Source organism: Mus musculus, chromosome 1, assembly GCF_000001635.26.
Source record: "Mus musculus strain C57BL/6J chromosome 1, GRCm38.p6 C57BL/6J".
NCBI lineage: Eukaryota > Metazoa > Chordata > Mammalia > Rodentia > Muridae > Mus > Mus musculus.
Window position 1 is genome coordinate 82,805,254 of NC_000067.6, and position 14,208 is coordinate 82,819,461.

Sequence of the window (14,208 nt, forward strand, 5' to 3'; positions counted from 1 at the left end):
GAAGATAGCTCAGAGGTTAAGAGCACCGACTGCTCTTACACGGGATCTAGGTTCAGTGCCCAGTGCAATGACAATAGAGCAGCTAATAACCACCCTTAACGTTAGTTCCAGAGGATCTGACAACCCTCTTCAGGAGCACACCTGGTACAAATACATATACACAGGAAAAATAGTCCAGCACATTTAGAAAAAAAAAAAAAAGAAAATAGGAAGGTCTCTGATGGGACACAGGCGACAGCTGGCAAAGAAAGGCGCTTTGCCACCCAAGCCTGGTGTTTGGTCCCTGAGCCTCAGGCAGTAGAAGGAGACAACTGACTCCTACAAGTAGTCCTCTGACTTCCACACTTGTACCATGGCACTGATGTCATCCCTCCCCACATAAATAAGTATAAATAGAAACAGGTCCTACCAGCACTTGGGGGCCTGAGATTGGTGGATTATGGGAAAATCGAGATTGACCTGGGCTCCATAGAATAGAGACCCTGTCTCAAAACCAACAAACAAACCATTGTATACTGTAGATGTGATGATGTTTTATTTGTTAAATGTTGTTTGTATTTCCTAAAACCATGAATTCTCTTACATGACCGCAGGACAATTACCAAACCCAGGAATTTACTCTGAACAATACTATCCTATTTTCTACTGAGCCTTATTAAATTTGGTCAGCTGTCCCAGTGCTATATTTTATGGCAAAGGGAACCCAAGATTTCAATTCTGAGGTCTTGTCTCCGACTCCTGGGATCCAGGATAACTGAGTCCCCTTCTCACAACACGGGTGGGCACTTTGCACACCACCCCTCGGTTCACCTGTGTGTGTGTGTGTGTGTGTGTGTGTGTGTGTGGTGTGTGTGTGTTTGTGTGTATTCACTGAACCGGCTCTCAAAGAAGAGTCTTTTGACAGGACTGTCACAGGAGGGATGCAGAGAGAGTTCTTCTAGTACTTCTCTTAGGAAACACCTGCAGCTGACAGGTCACAGTACTGCAAGGTTAACTTAGGCCGTTTGGATATGGCGGTAACTACCAGGTTTCCCCATTGTGAAATTACCGATTTATTCTCCATAATTACTGTGTGTGTGTGTGTGTGTGTGTGTATGTGTGTGTGTGTGTGTGTGTGTGTGTGTGTGTGTGTGTGTGTTTTCAACTCTGCTATATTCATCAGCATCTATATTTGTGAACTTTATTCTTCTATGGGGAAGAAACAAACCAAAACATTGCGATTGGCTGGGAACAACTAAGTGGAAACTGGACACGGGCCTCTGCCAAATGCTTTGTTGTTCCCTACGATCTGATGGAAAGAGACAGACAAGAAATGTTTCCGAGCTGGCAACAGGAATTTCTGTCTCCAAGATGGTTTTCCGGGGTCTACATGATGCTCTGCCTTCTTGGCCGGCAGCTACTGTAGTTGGCCGGTTATCACTGAAGTTTAGATTTCTCAGCCCTTGGGGATTAACTCGGATGTGATCATTCTGAGCTGAGGAATTTAGGGAGGGTTAGTTATTTTAGTAATAATTCCAGCAAAACACATCAAAGTACTGGAAAAAAAAGAAGAAGCAGCTCTCGTTCCCTACTAAGATTTAAACAAAAGCTTTCTGATTGAGGCTCCCGAGCATATAACAAAACCCATCCTAAACTGCTGACAAATGTATTTCTCTCACTGAGTACTAACCAGGCCAGATAAATCAAGATGGAATGTGTTTGGTCTGATTATAAGCTGGCAAACATATTTCTAAGAGACACAGCCATCGCTCGTTTACATCAGTTTTGATTGGGTGTGTTTTTATCCCACATGGACTATTTTACACTTTTGTACGTCCAACAATGTATATGACGGTAATAAGCCCTTAGCTTTTTACCACAATAATTTCCCTTCCGGGTTAACTGTTTTTGGGTGAACATTCCTGACAACAAGTCATGTGATGAGCAATGGGTAGAAGCTACGTTCATTATCTAAGCTCATCTTCTAGCATATCTGTTTCTTTTGTTTCTCTAGAAGTGTGGGAAAAGGTACCACACGCATTTCTCAGTGCCAGGCTGTTACCGTTCAAAGTGGGAGGGGCAGACTCCAAACCTTTTCGTGAGCACTGCCAAGGCTTTCGAATCTTTACGTCTTCAGAAACCGAGGGTCTTCTGGTGCCAGATGGCCTCAGTCTTCTATGTGAGAAGGGAGGTTTGGGAGGATTCAAGTCTGAGCAGTAGGCCTCACCGAGTCTGTGGCTTCCTGTTTATACACACACAGAGCAGAGCAAGCAGAGGAAGCCCACCTGGCCTCCTCTCTCTCTCTCTCTCTCTCTCTCCCTTTATATATTTATTTATATATTTATTTATTTATATTTGTCTGTGTCTGCCTGCCTGCCTGTCTGTTGTTAGGTATGTGCCCGTGAGTGTGGGCATTGTGCCACGCAGATCAAATCTTTTGTTCTGCTCTTGTGAACTATTTCTGAAGACTCTCCCACCAAGCCCTCCATCTTGGTGCAGCGCAAACTGGGTGTGATTTGCTCCTGCCTTACAAATGTCTCAGGCAAACCCTTCAAGGGCTTCGTATACTTCAGTTAACATGGTCGCACATGGATCTAGAATTCTCTCAAACTCAGAACTTTTTAAAAAAAATACAAGGTCTCTTGTCATTCAGACTGTCCTCAAACTAGCTAGATAGCCCGAGGTGATCTTGAACCCCTGATCCTCCTGCCACTAACTTCGAGGCACTGGGATTATGGTATGTGCCACTGAGCCCAGCTGTGAGGTTTAGAAAAGGCAATGTGATAATATGTATAAAGTAGCTATGTCCGTAAGCATCTATTTGCTGTACTTTGAAGTATGACATTACTTTATAAAATAAACAAAAGCTCAGAGCCTGATGCAGTAATCCCAGATCTCAGAAACTGAGGCAGGAGGATAACAAGTTTGAGACCAGCCTGGGGCTACATAGTGACTCCCAGTCTCAAAGTGAAGCGCAAAGGAAATAAAGTGAGACTCGGGTAAAGATGTCCACTTGTGCTTTTCACTCCTAATTACTCTTTCTATTTTTTTATTTTAATTTTTTTTTTTTACATTTTGAAGTGAAAATACAATTGTATTATTTCATCCTTTCCTTCCTTTGGTCCCATGTACCCCCTCTCTTTGCTCTTTCTCAAGTTCATGGCATCCATCTGTTCGGTTTCTATGTTACTTGTATGTGTATGAGCCCAGAGCTGACTCCTTGGGACTGGATGACCAGCATTAACTACTCTTTCTCAGCTCCTTCAGCGCAGGATTGGAATAGAGCATCCTATGCCAAGCCCCCCTTTACTCCCTGGGCTTTTGCATGTCTTCTAATAATTTCCACATTCATCAGACTGCCCTACATGCAACTGTTGTTTTTATTGATCCTGTTATTTTTGAAACTCTTACTATGTCTGAAATCAGTAGGCAGGAGAAGAAGAAAAAAAGAAAACCCACAGAATTTGAGTCATTTCCTAAAGAAATAAAAAACCAATCCAAAACAAACACACTGCACATTAAAGGCGCTGAAAGAAACCATAATTGAAAAGCACTCACAGTGAGCTTCTCTTACAAAGCATGCCTTTGCCCAAAGGCACAAAATGCAGTTTGTGAAGTCGAGATTTGCTTCTCTAGTGAACTCTCTGTCTTTTACAATGTCTTTAGTGTCCAGGAGAGACACTGAACTCGGTTGCCTTTTGTGAGGTGAGAAGGCTTCTTGGCTTAAAAACTGGCCTGTTGGGGCAGGGTTAGGAATGATGGGATCCGAAGGCCAAAGCTTAGGGTCCTCTTCCCTCAGCCTTGCTTTATTCTGGGTGCCAATATCACCTCTAGGCTCACAGCCATAGGAAGAGGCCTGGAGGTCTGGAGTGACGGAGCCCTAAGGGAGACAGAGACCCTTTCCTTCCCTTCTCCTTTGCCCTAGGACACTTCCCAGGAGATCCTAGAACACCTCTCTCCTCTGAACTCAGCTGGCATCTGGGATGGATCCTCAACCAGCCTCCCAGGGCCTCTGCCACCCACGAGGAACTGTGGGCTGCCTGAGAAAGAGATAATTGCTTGAACCAGTTGGCCAGGAGTAATGGAGGCTGATCATGAAATCCATCTGCAACGCCTTGTCAGCCCTCACTCAGGCTGTGGCTTTTAGGTAGGCCTCTCTTTCTGCAGCTCGCCTAAGTATTGCTTTCAGCATCTAGCTGGCCTAAATTTAAGAATAGAAATTTCCATTAGTTTCTGTTCTTGATGACATGTGCTAATACAGCAAGAGCAGTTAAGGTGAGATAAACAATTGACGATGGAACGGGGTGACTCCCGGTTTGTTGACGAGGTTGGGAAGCGGGGTTCTGATTCTAAGAGGGAGAAAAGCCAGAGAACGTGGACAGCTGGTAAGAAGACTGAAGACTGGGAGTGAAGTTGGTGGGTCTCCCCTTAACCAGACCGGAAGCCAGAATAACTCTACTTCTGAGATCCCTATGGGCACAAATCAGGTGTAATAGTGTGTCCCCAGCGGGTTGCCCAAGAAACAAAAATTAAGGTAGCCCACAGGGGCAACAAGCCTGGAGGGAGAACAGGCTAAGGCAACGACATAATCCTGCTTTTGGACTTGAAGGCTGTGTCTAGTGCAATAGTTTGAAGTGTCTTCCACAGGCTTTTGTGACCGCTTGCGTCACAGCCAGTGGCTCTATTCTTGGAGGTTCTAGAACTTTAGGAAATGGAGCCACATTGCAGGAAGTAGGTCACTGTTGGACAGGTGCCTTTGAAGGTGGTTCTGTCTAGTCCCCAGTTCTGTCCTCTGCCCTGCTTCCTGCCCACTACGAGGTGAAGAGTCCCCTCCAGTGTTCTGGTGGCCATGATGTCTGCCTCCCTACGAACCCAGAATCAACAGAACCAAAGACCGTGGATGGAGACCTCAGTGTGAACCAAGATAAATCACATCGCTGAAAACAGAACTAATCCAATAAGATAACAGTCTGTTGAGACAACAGAGATTCAAGGCGAGGAGACCACCACACTCTCAGTTCTGTGATCTAGTTGATATGCCAACCCACACAACCCACAAACAATGATTGACATGTTTTATAAAGCCAGTAATATGTTTTATAGAGCCAAGGGGATGTTTTGTAAAGCGCAGTATGGTGCAGTGGGAGAGGTTACCTCAGCCAGCCCATGCTCAGGCATCTCTCACCCCGAGGTACCAGCCATATTGTGGGTCTAGTATAGAATAGGAGTTTATCTGGGGACATGGGAAGGGGAGTTGAGAAGGGAGTAGAAGTAGAAAGAGAGGAGTGGGGGGGGGGGGCGGAAGAAGTGGCCAGGCCAGGAACATGAACACGTGGAGGGAGCAGGGAGGTCAGAGAGAGAAGAGTCAGAGAATCAGGGCGAAGGGAGGCCAAGCAGTCCCTTTTATAGCAAGCCAAACCTACCTGGCTGTTGCTAGGTAACTGTTGGGCGGAGCTGTTGGATGGGGTATAGAAGGAATGTCAACAATGATAATTTATTATGTTTAAAACTGCATTCTAGTTTTAAAATTTTGATGTTCCTGTATCTGTGTGGGGATGTAGGTGTGCCACGGAAAGTCTGTGGAGGCCAGAGGATGGCTTGTGGGAGTCAATTTTCTCCTTACACCATATGGATCCTGGAGAGTGAACTCAGGTCATGAGGCTTGGCAAGAAATGCCTTTACTGACAGAGCCGTCTCACTGGCTCCGCCAAGGCTGGGTTAAGGCCTCAGTGAATGCCAGTAAATTAAGCCCTCTCTTTAATCAGAACATTGCAAAGTTTCTTTTTTCATTTTCATTTTGATTATTTTTAATTGATTTGCTTTTAAATTCACTTTTATATACTTTACGATTAGGATAAAATTTGCTCTGGGTGGCGGTGGGGCACCCACGCCTTTAATCCCAGCACTTGGGAGGCAGAGGCAGGCTGATTTCTGTGAGTTTGAGGCCAGCCTGGTCTACAGAGTAAGTTCTAGGAAAGCAAGGGCTACACAGAGAAGCTCTGTCTCAAAAAGCAAAAATAAATAAATAAATAAACAATCTTGCAAATAAAACAAAAATGTCAAAGAACTTGTGAACATGAGATTTTAATTTAACTCATTGAAGGTTGGCAAAAACAATTTGGTCCATCACACAGAGTAATGGCTGTCTCTTACATTCTCTGATTGTCTCTCTAATTTCTTTGAAATAATGAGGTATTTCTGGGACTGGCCTGGTAAAGGTAATATATAGATAGTACCGCGAACTCTGGGGAAAAAGAAAAAGAAATTGGGGCATGGAAAAAAAATAATTTTTCTATTCTTCTCTCTAAAAACTTCTAGGCGAACTTACGAAGGACTATTAATAGTGGCGAGTTCACAGCACTGGGGCTCTCAGAGAGGAAAGGGAAATTTTACTTTTCCTATCACCCTGCTTGACAGGCATTAAAAATATATACCCTGAACGTCTATAGTGGTCATTATGACTATAAGTAAAATAAAAAGGCGGATATGAGCTTATTAGATGTGCCCCACAGTTGATAGATAAGGTTAGGTCCTGACTGATGGATTCTGAGTTCTGTTGGGCTCAGCAGGGCTGTCTCCCCAGTGGAGAACTCATGAGTGAGTGATTAAGCCTTGGCAGCTCTGTTTGGGATGAGAGGTCTGTGACTAAGCCCCATACTGAGGGATGGGCAGTCGCTGCTTTGGCCTTGGTACAGATGCTTCAAGGACCAAACTTCACCACAAAAGTCTCCTCTAATCCCTAGTGGCACTGTTCTCATGACACACCAAGAAAGGTCCAAAGATCAAACAGACACAGACAGTTAGCACCCTAGGGAATGGGGGCCTGCTCTAACAATGCCAGCAAGAGATTTTAATTTAACTCAGCTCAGCAGCTCAACCTTTGACTCTGTGCAAGGGGTGTGTGGGAGGGCACAGACAAATGCCATAACCTGGCAAGATTTCAAGGGTAAGGTAGCTCCTATACAGGGCAAACGTACTTTGTTTTTTCAGATGTATAAGCGTTATTTTGATAATGATCGAGAGTTTAAAGGTACATGTATGCAAATATATCTAATGAAGATTCTTGGTGCGTTTGGTTTGCTTCTTAGGTTTCTTAAACATCTGGACTATCCTGGGATTGGCAACAGCTCTTTGCTCTTTGGAAATACTAACCCTTAGATTCACAAAACTAAGTATCTGCAAAGTATGGCTTTGGGGGTAATTGTTTTGAGAAGCCAAATCTTTTAAGTTCAGACTCCATTTTAGAGAACCTGATCTAAGTTTGAACTCAGGTAAACTAACAGGCTGGTACCTAACATTAGTTTCTAAGTTGTCCCCCCAACAATACCCGATTCTAGCTTCAGTCTCTAGGCTAATCCCCTACAAGACCAGTGACTCCAGGTTACACCCTCAACAAGACCAACATCTCCAGGTTATTCCCCCAATAAACCTGCACACTCGGGTTAGAAGCCCACCCTTTGCCTAACGACCACCAATGAAAGGGAAGCAGAAACTAAGTTTATGATATGACTCCCAGCATCAGTCAATTATGTTAAAGGCCACAGTAGCTTTCCAATTAGATGCTTGCACACTTACCCCCTGCTAGCTGCTTACTATAAAACCTTGGCCCAATAGATATTTGGGGTTCCCCCACACACACCAAAACCATCCTGCATGATAGTGGTGTGTTAGAGGGGCCCAAGCTAGCTCAAATAAGACAAAGACCCTGCTGTGAGTTGCATCAGATTGGTTCCTGTCTGTTTTAGGGGGATCACTAACACTTCCCTGGTACTACAGTTTCATCTGTATCTCCTCTGATGTTCAGCACTGAAATATGCATTACAGATGAGATCAAGGCCAGTGCCAAATAGGAAACGTTTGCTGGCTTACGTCCTTTCAGATCCGCAAAGACAAAACATAGGCCTCTTTCTTTTCTTCCTCTTGCCCTTTTCGCTTCCCTCCCTTCCTTTGTTCTAACCCTCCATGCTATGTTCTATTCTCCTTTCCTTTCTTCTTAAAAAAAGAATTAATGGTGAGTATGATGGGGACGGCCACTCGGTTCTCTTGGGCTAGCAGTGTGCCAGTAACAGCATCTCAGTTAAGCCTGGACTTCAAAGATCTGCTCAGTCTATATAAGCTTCAGTTATGTAGTCAGTTTAAGAGCAGCCTTGGCCATATAAGTCTCTTTCTTAAAAAAGCAAAAACTGACCAAACAAACAATCATTTAAAAAAAAAAAAAAGGCAAGCAAGCAAGCCAAGATGTTCAGAGAACTTGCTACTCTTGCAGAAGACCTGGACTTGGTTCCTAGCATCCACATGATGGCTCAGAGCATCCACATGGTGGCTCACAACCACCTCCACCTCCATATCCTGGGTAACCAATGCTCTCTTCTGAGCCTCTACGGGCACCAGATGTGTTCCTGATGTACACATATACATGCAGGCAAATCATTCAATAAAATCTACATATACAAAAGAGAATTTAGTGAGAACCAGAAGTGTAGCTCAGAGGTAAGAGCATTTGTCCAGTGTGTGTAAGACTCTAGATGGATCCCCTGAAAAGGAGAACAAACAAACAAACAAACAGGAGGAGGTTACAACTATTAGGAAGTCACATGGTCTGCTTTGTAATAGGAAAGCAGCAGGAAGGAGGAAAGACTTAGGAGGAGATAAGCGTGGGGTCTCCGCCTCAGGGCCACTGGTATCACAGGTAGGATAGTTTTCATGGAGGTGGGGGGCATCCTGTGGCATAAGGATCCCCAGCAGATCCTTGGCCTCTGCCCACTAGGAAAAACCAGGATCCCTTCCCCTGAGAAGAGACACCATAAAACGTGTCCAGAGGTCATCCCATAGTCCCTCAAAGGAGACAAATTACCTTGAATGAGGAGCCATTCACCCAAGCTCATCGGCAGAACCATCTTAAGATCCGTTTCCCTCTGAGCAGGAAATGTTTTCAAATATTGAAAGCTATGCAGGGTAAAACTTCTCATAGCAAAGTTTTCCTTGGTAATTGGACTACACCAGCCTGTCACTGTCCCCCCTGGGAGATGTGACTTGCTCCCGAGATGAACCCTGATGGTCTGATAGATCTTTTCCCTGTCTCATATTCTGCCTCCTGACAGCATAATTGATGTGCTGATGCTGAAAGCTCACTGGGGACAATGGGGACACATTCTCCTAATAGGACACTGCAGAGCACGTTTGTCCACAAGGGAGAAGAACACCACTAATTCAGTTAAGACAAAAAAAAAAAAAAATCAACCCTCAGAAAAATGTTGTCTGACCTCTGTACACACATGCATGGTACCTCCCAAATAAATAAATACATGTAATTTTTTAAAAGTTGAGTAAACAAAAAAGGTCAGTCTTGCTGCTGCATTAAAGCCCAGTGTACCCAAGAGGAAATAAGACTTAAGTACGCCACCAGGAGGCTTAAAAATCATGGCCAAGTCTGTATACTCTACGTGGCATATTCCACTTGCAACACCTTACTTCCTGTTTGGGACACAAATTATCCTATGTTCCTAGAGTCTACTGAATTGTGAAATGTAGAATTTGATGTGGTCATCCAAGCTTGTTTTTTCTCATTTCTGTTGTTTTTTTTTTCTCCCCCTTTTCCTGTCCCCACCTTTTTATTTGTTTGTTTGTTTGTTTTTGACAGTGTTCGCACACGCATGAGGAGAGTTGAGTTAACACATCGGGATTATGACGTAAACCACGAGGTGTGTGGACGGTCCCGGGCAAGTGTTATTTCCGTGCTGCTGATTTCTCCTTCGAAGGCTTGCGGTTGAGCTGCTGCTTCGGTAAACTCTGGGAAGAAGAACACGCCGCTCTTCCTAGTGCCTCTGTCATCGGAATGATTTTTTAGGTCCTACTCACCAGATTTCATTGGAAAGGCTCAACATTACTCCCTAGGCTGCCACCTGGGAGGTGACACTGATCCCCCTACCTACTTGGTTCAAGTGGCTTTCTCTCTGTGTTAACCTGTCTGCAGGGCTTGCTCAGGCAAGAGGATCTGAAGAATGCCTAGTTGATGGAAATTCATCCCGCTCAAGGGTACTTAACGATGCTCTTGAAGCATTGGCGCTAGAAACCAGTAAGGGTTTTGTCCTTGCTATTGTTGATATTTTGGTTAATGTATTAGAGACAGTCTCACCATAGAGTCCAAGCTGGCCTCAAACTTGCAATCCTCCTGGTCAGTCTCCTGGGTACTGAACTTAAAGGTGATTACTACCACATCCAGGCAGAGATTACTATTAAAAGGTTGTTTGTTTGTTTGTTTGTTTGTTTGAGACAGGGTTTCTCTGGCTGTCCTGAAACTCAGAAATCCACCTGCCTCTGCCTTCCAAGTGCTGGGATTAAAGGTGTGCGCCACCACTGGCTGTTTTGTTCCCCCCCCCCCTTTATTTTTTCTATTAAAAGTAAAACCCAATGCTCACCTCACCTTCTGGAACCCTATGCTGTACACAGACCTCTCCCTCAGGATCTTCTCCCTGTGTGTTTCCTAATCGCTTGACTTGTTTCTTCTGCCTGAGACATTTCTTCCTTCCAGGGCCGTGTGGGTTTCAAACCCTGCCTCCTCCTTCCCAGAGTCTCTCCTTTCCTTATCCTTCTAGAGCAGAGGAAATTGGATTTCTCACATCATCTCACTGCCTTGTGACATTTAAGATCATTTACATTCCCTTCCTGCCCCCACAGAAAACCCTTTGGGACAAGAACTGCATCTGGTGACTCCTTCCATTCCCCAACACCACATGGCATTGGACTTTGCACACCGAGTTCGGCAGATAACACGTTAAATAAATGACCCATTAGACATCACGTCTCTGCCTGCTATTTACTCTGCCCCTGAGTGTGCCCATCTGGAGTGTGAGATAATGCCGTTAAGCTGCCCCTCCGGCCCCATCAGCAGCCCCAGGTGAGGAAAGGCAAAGGCCAGTTTCAGATCAACCCCCTGAGCTGATGTCGCAATCTTCCCTCGGCAAACACACGTCAGCATTTCTGCTTCCATATCTCTTCCTACGTATCTGCAGAAAACAGACTCCTTAAGAGAATGGCTGGTTGTTGAAATGGGAACCATTACTGAAGGCACAGCCGTGGTCTTTCTTTCCTCCTCTCTCTTTTGTTGTAAAACCCACCGACAAGTGTTTTCACAATTAGAAATAAAGACAGAGAGAGAGACAGAGAGAGAGAGAGAGAGAGAAAGAGAGAGAGAGGAGAAAGAAAAGGAATGACATCACCTAGCCCTACCCTCTTTTGTAGGGAGCACCGCCAGACAGATAAATGGCATTATCTCAAACCTTAAAGCACTGGCTGGACATGATCCTCAAGAATGGGGAGGTCCTTACAATGGTTGAGCTTTGCTGAGAATGAAGCCACGGACATGAGTTTTAGAGCTATGTCTTCACATGTATTATCAAAAGTATGCATGTGAAGCCAGGCGTGGTGGTGCATGCCTTTAATCCCAGCACTGGGGAGGCAGAGGCAGGCGGATTTCTGAGTTCGAGGCCAGCCTGGTCTACAAAGTGAGTGCCAGGACAGCCAGGGCTACACAGAGAAACCCTGTCTCAAAAAACCAAAAAAAAAAAAAAAAAAAAAAAAAGTATGCATGTGATTAACTTAACAATGCCACTGTGATTCCCAACTGCATCCAAATCTGCCCCAGAGTTCCTGATGGCTGTGAGCTTCCTAGATTTTTTAAAAATTCGCTTTACATCCCGATCACAGATGCCCTGCCTTCTCTCTTTCCAGTCCCACCCTTACAAATCCCTCCTCCCATTGGCCCTTTCCTTTCACAGAAGGGGAAGTCCCTCTTGGGTACCACTTCATCCTGGGGCATCTAGTCCCAGCAGGACTAGGCACATCCTCTCCCACTGAGGTCCAACCAGGCAGCTGAAGTAGGGAAAGGGGGCGGTTAATGGCAGGGAACAGAGACAGAGACAACCCCCACTCCACTTGTTAGGAGACCCATGTGAAAACCAAGCTGCACATCTGCTACAAATGCCTAGGGGGTCTAAGTCCAGGTCTCATTTATGTCCTGATTGGTGAACCAGGCTCTGTGAGCCCCTATGGTCCCAGGTTAGTTGACACTGTGGGTCTTCTTGTGGTGTCCTTGGCCCCTCCTACTTTCTCACTTCTATCCCCCACTCTTCTACAAGACTCCCCCGGGGCTCCACTTGATGTATGGCTCTGGGTCTGCACCTGCGTCCGTCTGCTGTTATATTGTTGAAGAAAATAAATTACATTAAAATAACCTCTTTGACCTGTTAATTTATATAAAACCATACTTCAGTTGAAATAATCCTGAATATTTTCTCTTAGAGAATAGGTTAATGTTTAAGGGCCAGGCTCTGGGTCTCTCCGCCTTCCTCTTTCCAAAGATTGAACCTAGACAAGATAATTTCATAGCTTTCTGTGAAACTCAGTGTTTTTTAGTGGCACCCAGAGTCATATAAAGGGTATTTTATTGTCAAGGTGGGCTGCCATTTCTTGAGTCTCACATGATATAAGGAGAGAGACAGAGGGGTGGGGTCTATTGAACAACAGATGGGAGAAGAGCTGCCTGTCTGTATTTGTATTCTGGCTCTACCAATGTAAAGTTTATAATGCCATGTAAATGCCAATTCTTTTTATTATATGGGACTCCAGCATCCAAATAATACATTCATTTCAAACCTGCCCTTGGTGTTTAATAGGAGGGGAAGGGTAGAGAAAGCTAAGCAAGAGACACTAGCCAAATGAGTTAAACCATGCTTGCTCTGTGAATCTGGAAAAGTAGCTTATCCTCTGTGTGCTCTGGTTTCTTCATTGACAAATTGACACTGTAGTCACTACTTTGCAAAAATAAAGGAGCCAGCCTTGGTAGCACATGCCTATAGTCCTAGCACAAGAGAAGCTGAGGGTGAGAGGGTGGTGAGGTTGAGGACAGCCTGGGCTACACATAATGAGTCTCTGATTTAAAACCATACAAAACAAAACAGGGAAGAAGAGGCTGGGGTAAGGTAATAGAAGGCATCGAGGCTAGGCATGGTGGTGGACACCTTTAATCTCAGCACTTGGGAGACACAAGCAGGAAGATCTCTGTGACTTTGAGGCTAGCCTGGTCTACATGTAGAGTTTCAGGCTAGCCTGAATTACATAGTAAGATACTGTCTCAAACAGAAAAGGCATTGAGCTCAATATCTGTCTAATCTGGTTATTCAGTAAATGGTACCTTACTGATGAATAAGCACCATGGAGCACATTCTGGGAAGTCAAATAACCAAGAACCAGTTCATCAATTAGAAAAATCTGGCTGGGCGTGGTGGTGCACGCCTTTAATCCCAGCACTTGGGAGGCAGAGGCAGGCGGATTTCTGAGTTCGAGGCCAGCCTGGTCAACAGAGTGAGTTCCAGGACAGCCTGGGCTATACAGAGAAACCCTGTCTCAAAAAACCAAAAAAAAAAAAAAAAAAAAAAAAAATCTGAGACCAGGGCTGGAGATGTAGCTCATGTGATATGGAACTGGTACAGCATGCATGAAGCCTGAGGTTTGGTCATAGTACCATATAAAACCAGACATGGTAGTGCATACCTATGATCCCAGGACCCAGGCAATAGAAGCAGGAGGATCAGATATTCACAGCTAGTCTCTGTTACATAGTGACTTTGAGGCCAACCTGGCCAATATGAGATCCTGTCTCTAAAAATAAATAAATAAATAAATAAATAAATAAATAAATAAAAATCACCACTGGAGAAACATCATCGAAGACTTAGAAATTGGCTAGAGCCAAATAAATACATTTCTACATTGAAGCAGTAATAGCTAATATGTTTCATGTCTCATTTATTTATTTTCTTATTTTTTGAATATTATTTGTTTATTTACACATGTATGGTGATCAGAGGACAGCTTATAGGGTCAGTTCTCTCATGCCTCTGTATGGTTCCTTTGGATTGAACTCAGGTCATCTGGCTTGGCAACTAACATCTTTACCACTAAGCTATCTCAGCAGCCCAAGCCCCGTGCATGGAGCATTCAGGTGCTCTACCACAAGAAGGCTGAGGCACAGAGTCGGCACGACCAACCTAAAGCCCTCGGGATTAGTCCTGACTGAGCCTAAACTCATAGCCACCACTTAGGAAAGGGTGGGACAGTTTGGACAAGGTGGATCTGAACCGAGAACATGCACTGTAGGACCCGAGAGGACCTTTAAGGTTCCTGTTTCCTTTCTCAGGGGAGGCAGTGGCTTAACGGGATGAGGCAGAG

At 44.6% G+C, this 14,208-nt stretch overlaps 1 long non-coding RNA gene across 1 annotated transcript; it reads left to right on the plus strand.

Moving 5' to 3' along the window:
* Positions 1-3,788: 3,788 nt before the first annotated feature.
* On the plus strand, positions 3,789-12,211 carry Gm34286. Its single transcript, XR_001779016.2, has 3 exons — positions 3,789-4,364; positions 9,620-10,054; positions 10,657-12,211. It is a non-coding gene; the product is annotated as a predicted gene, 34286 (long non-coding RNA).
* The last annotated feature ends 1,997 nt before the right edge of the window (positions 12,212-14,208 follow it).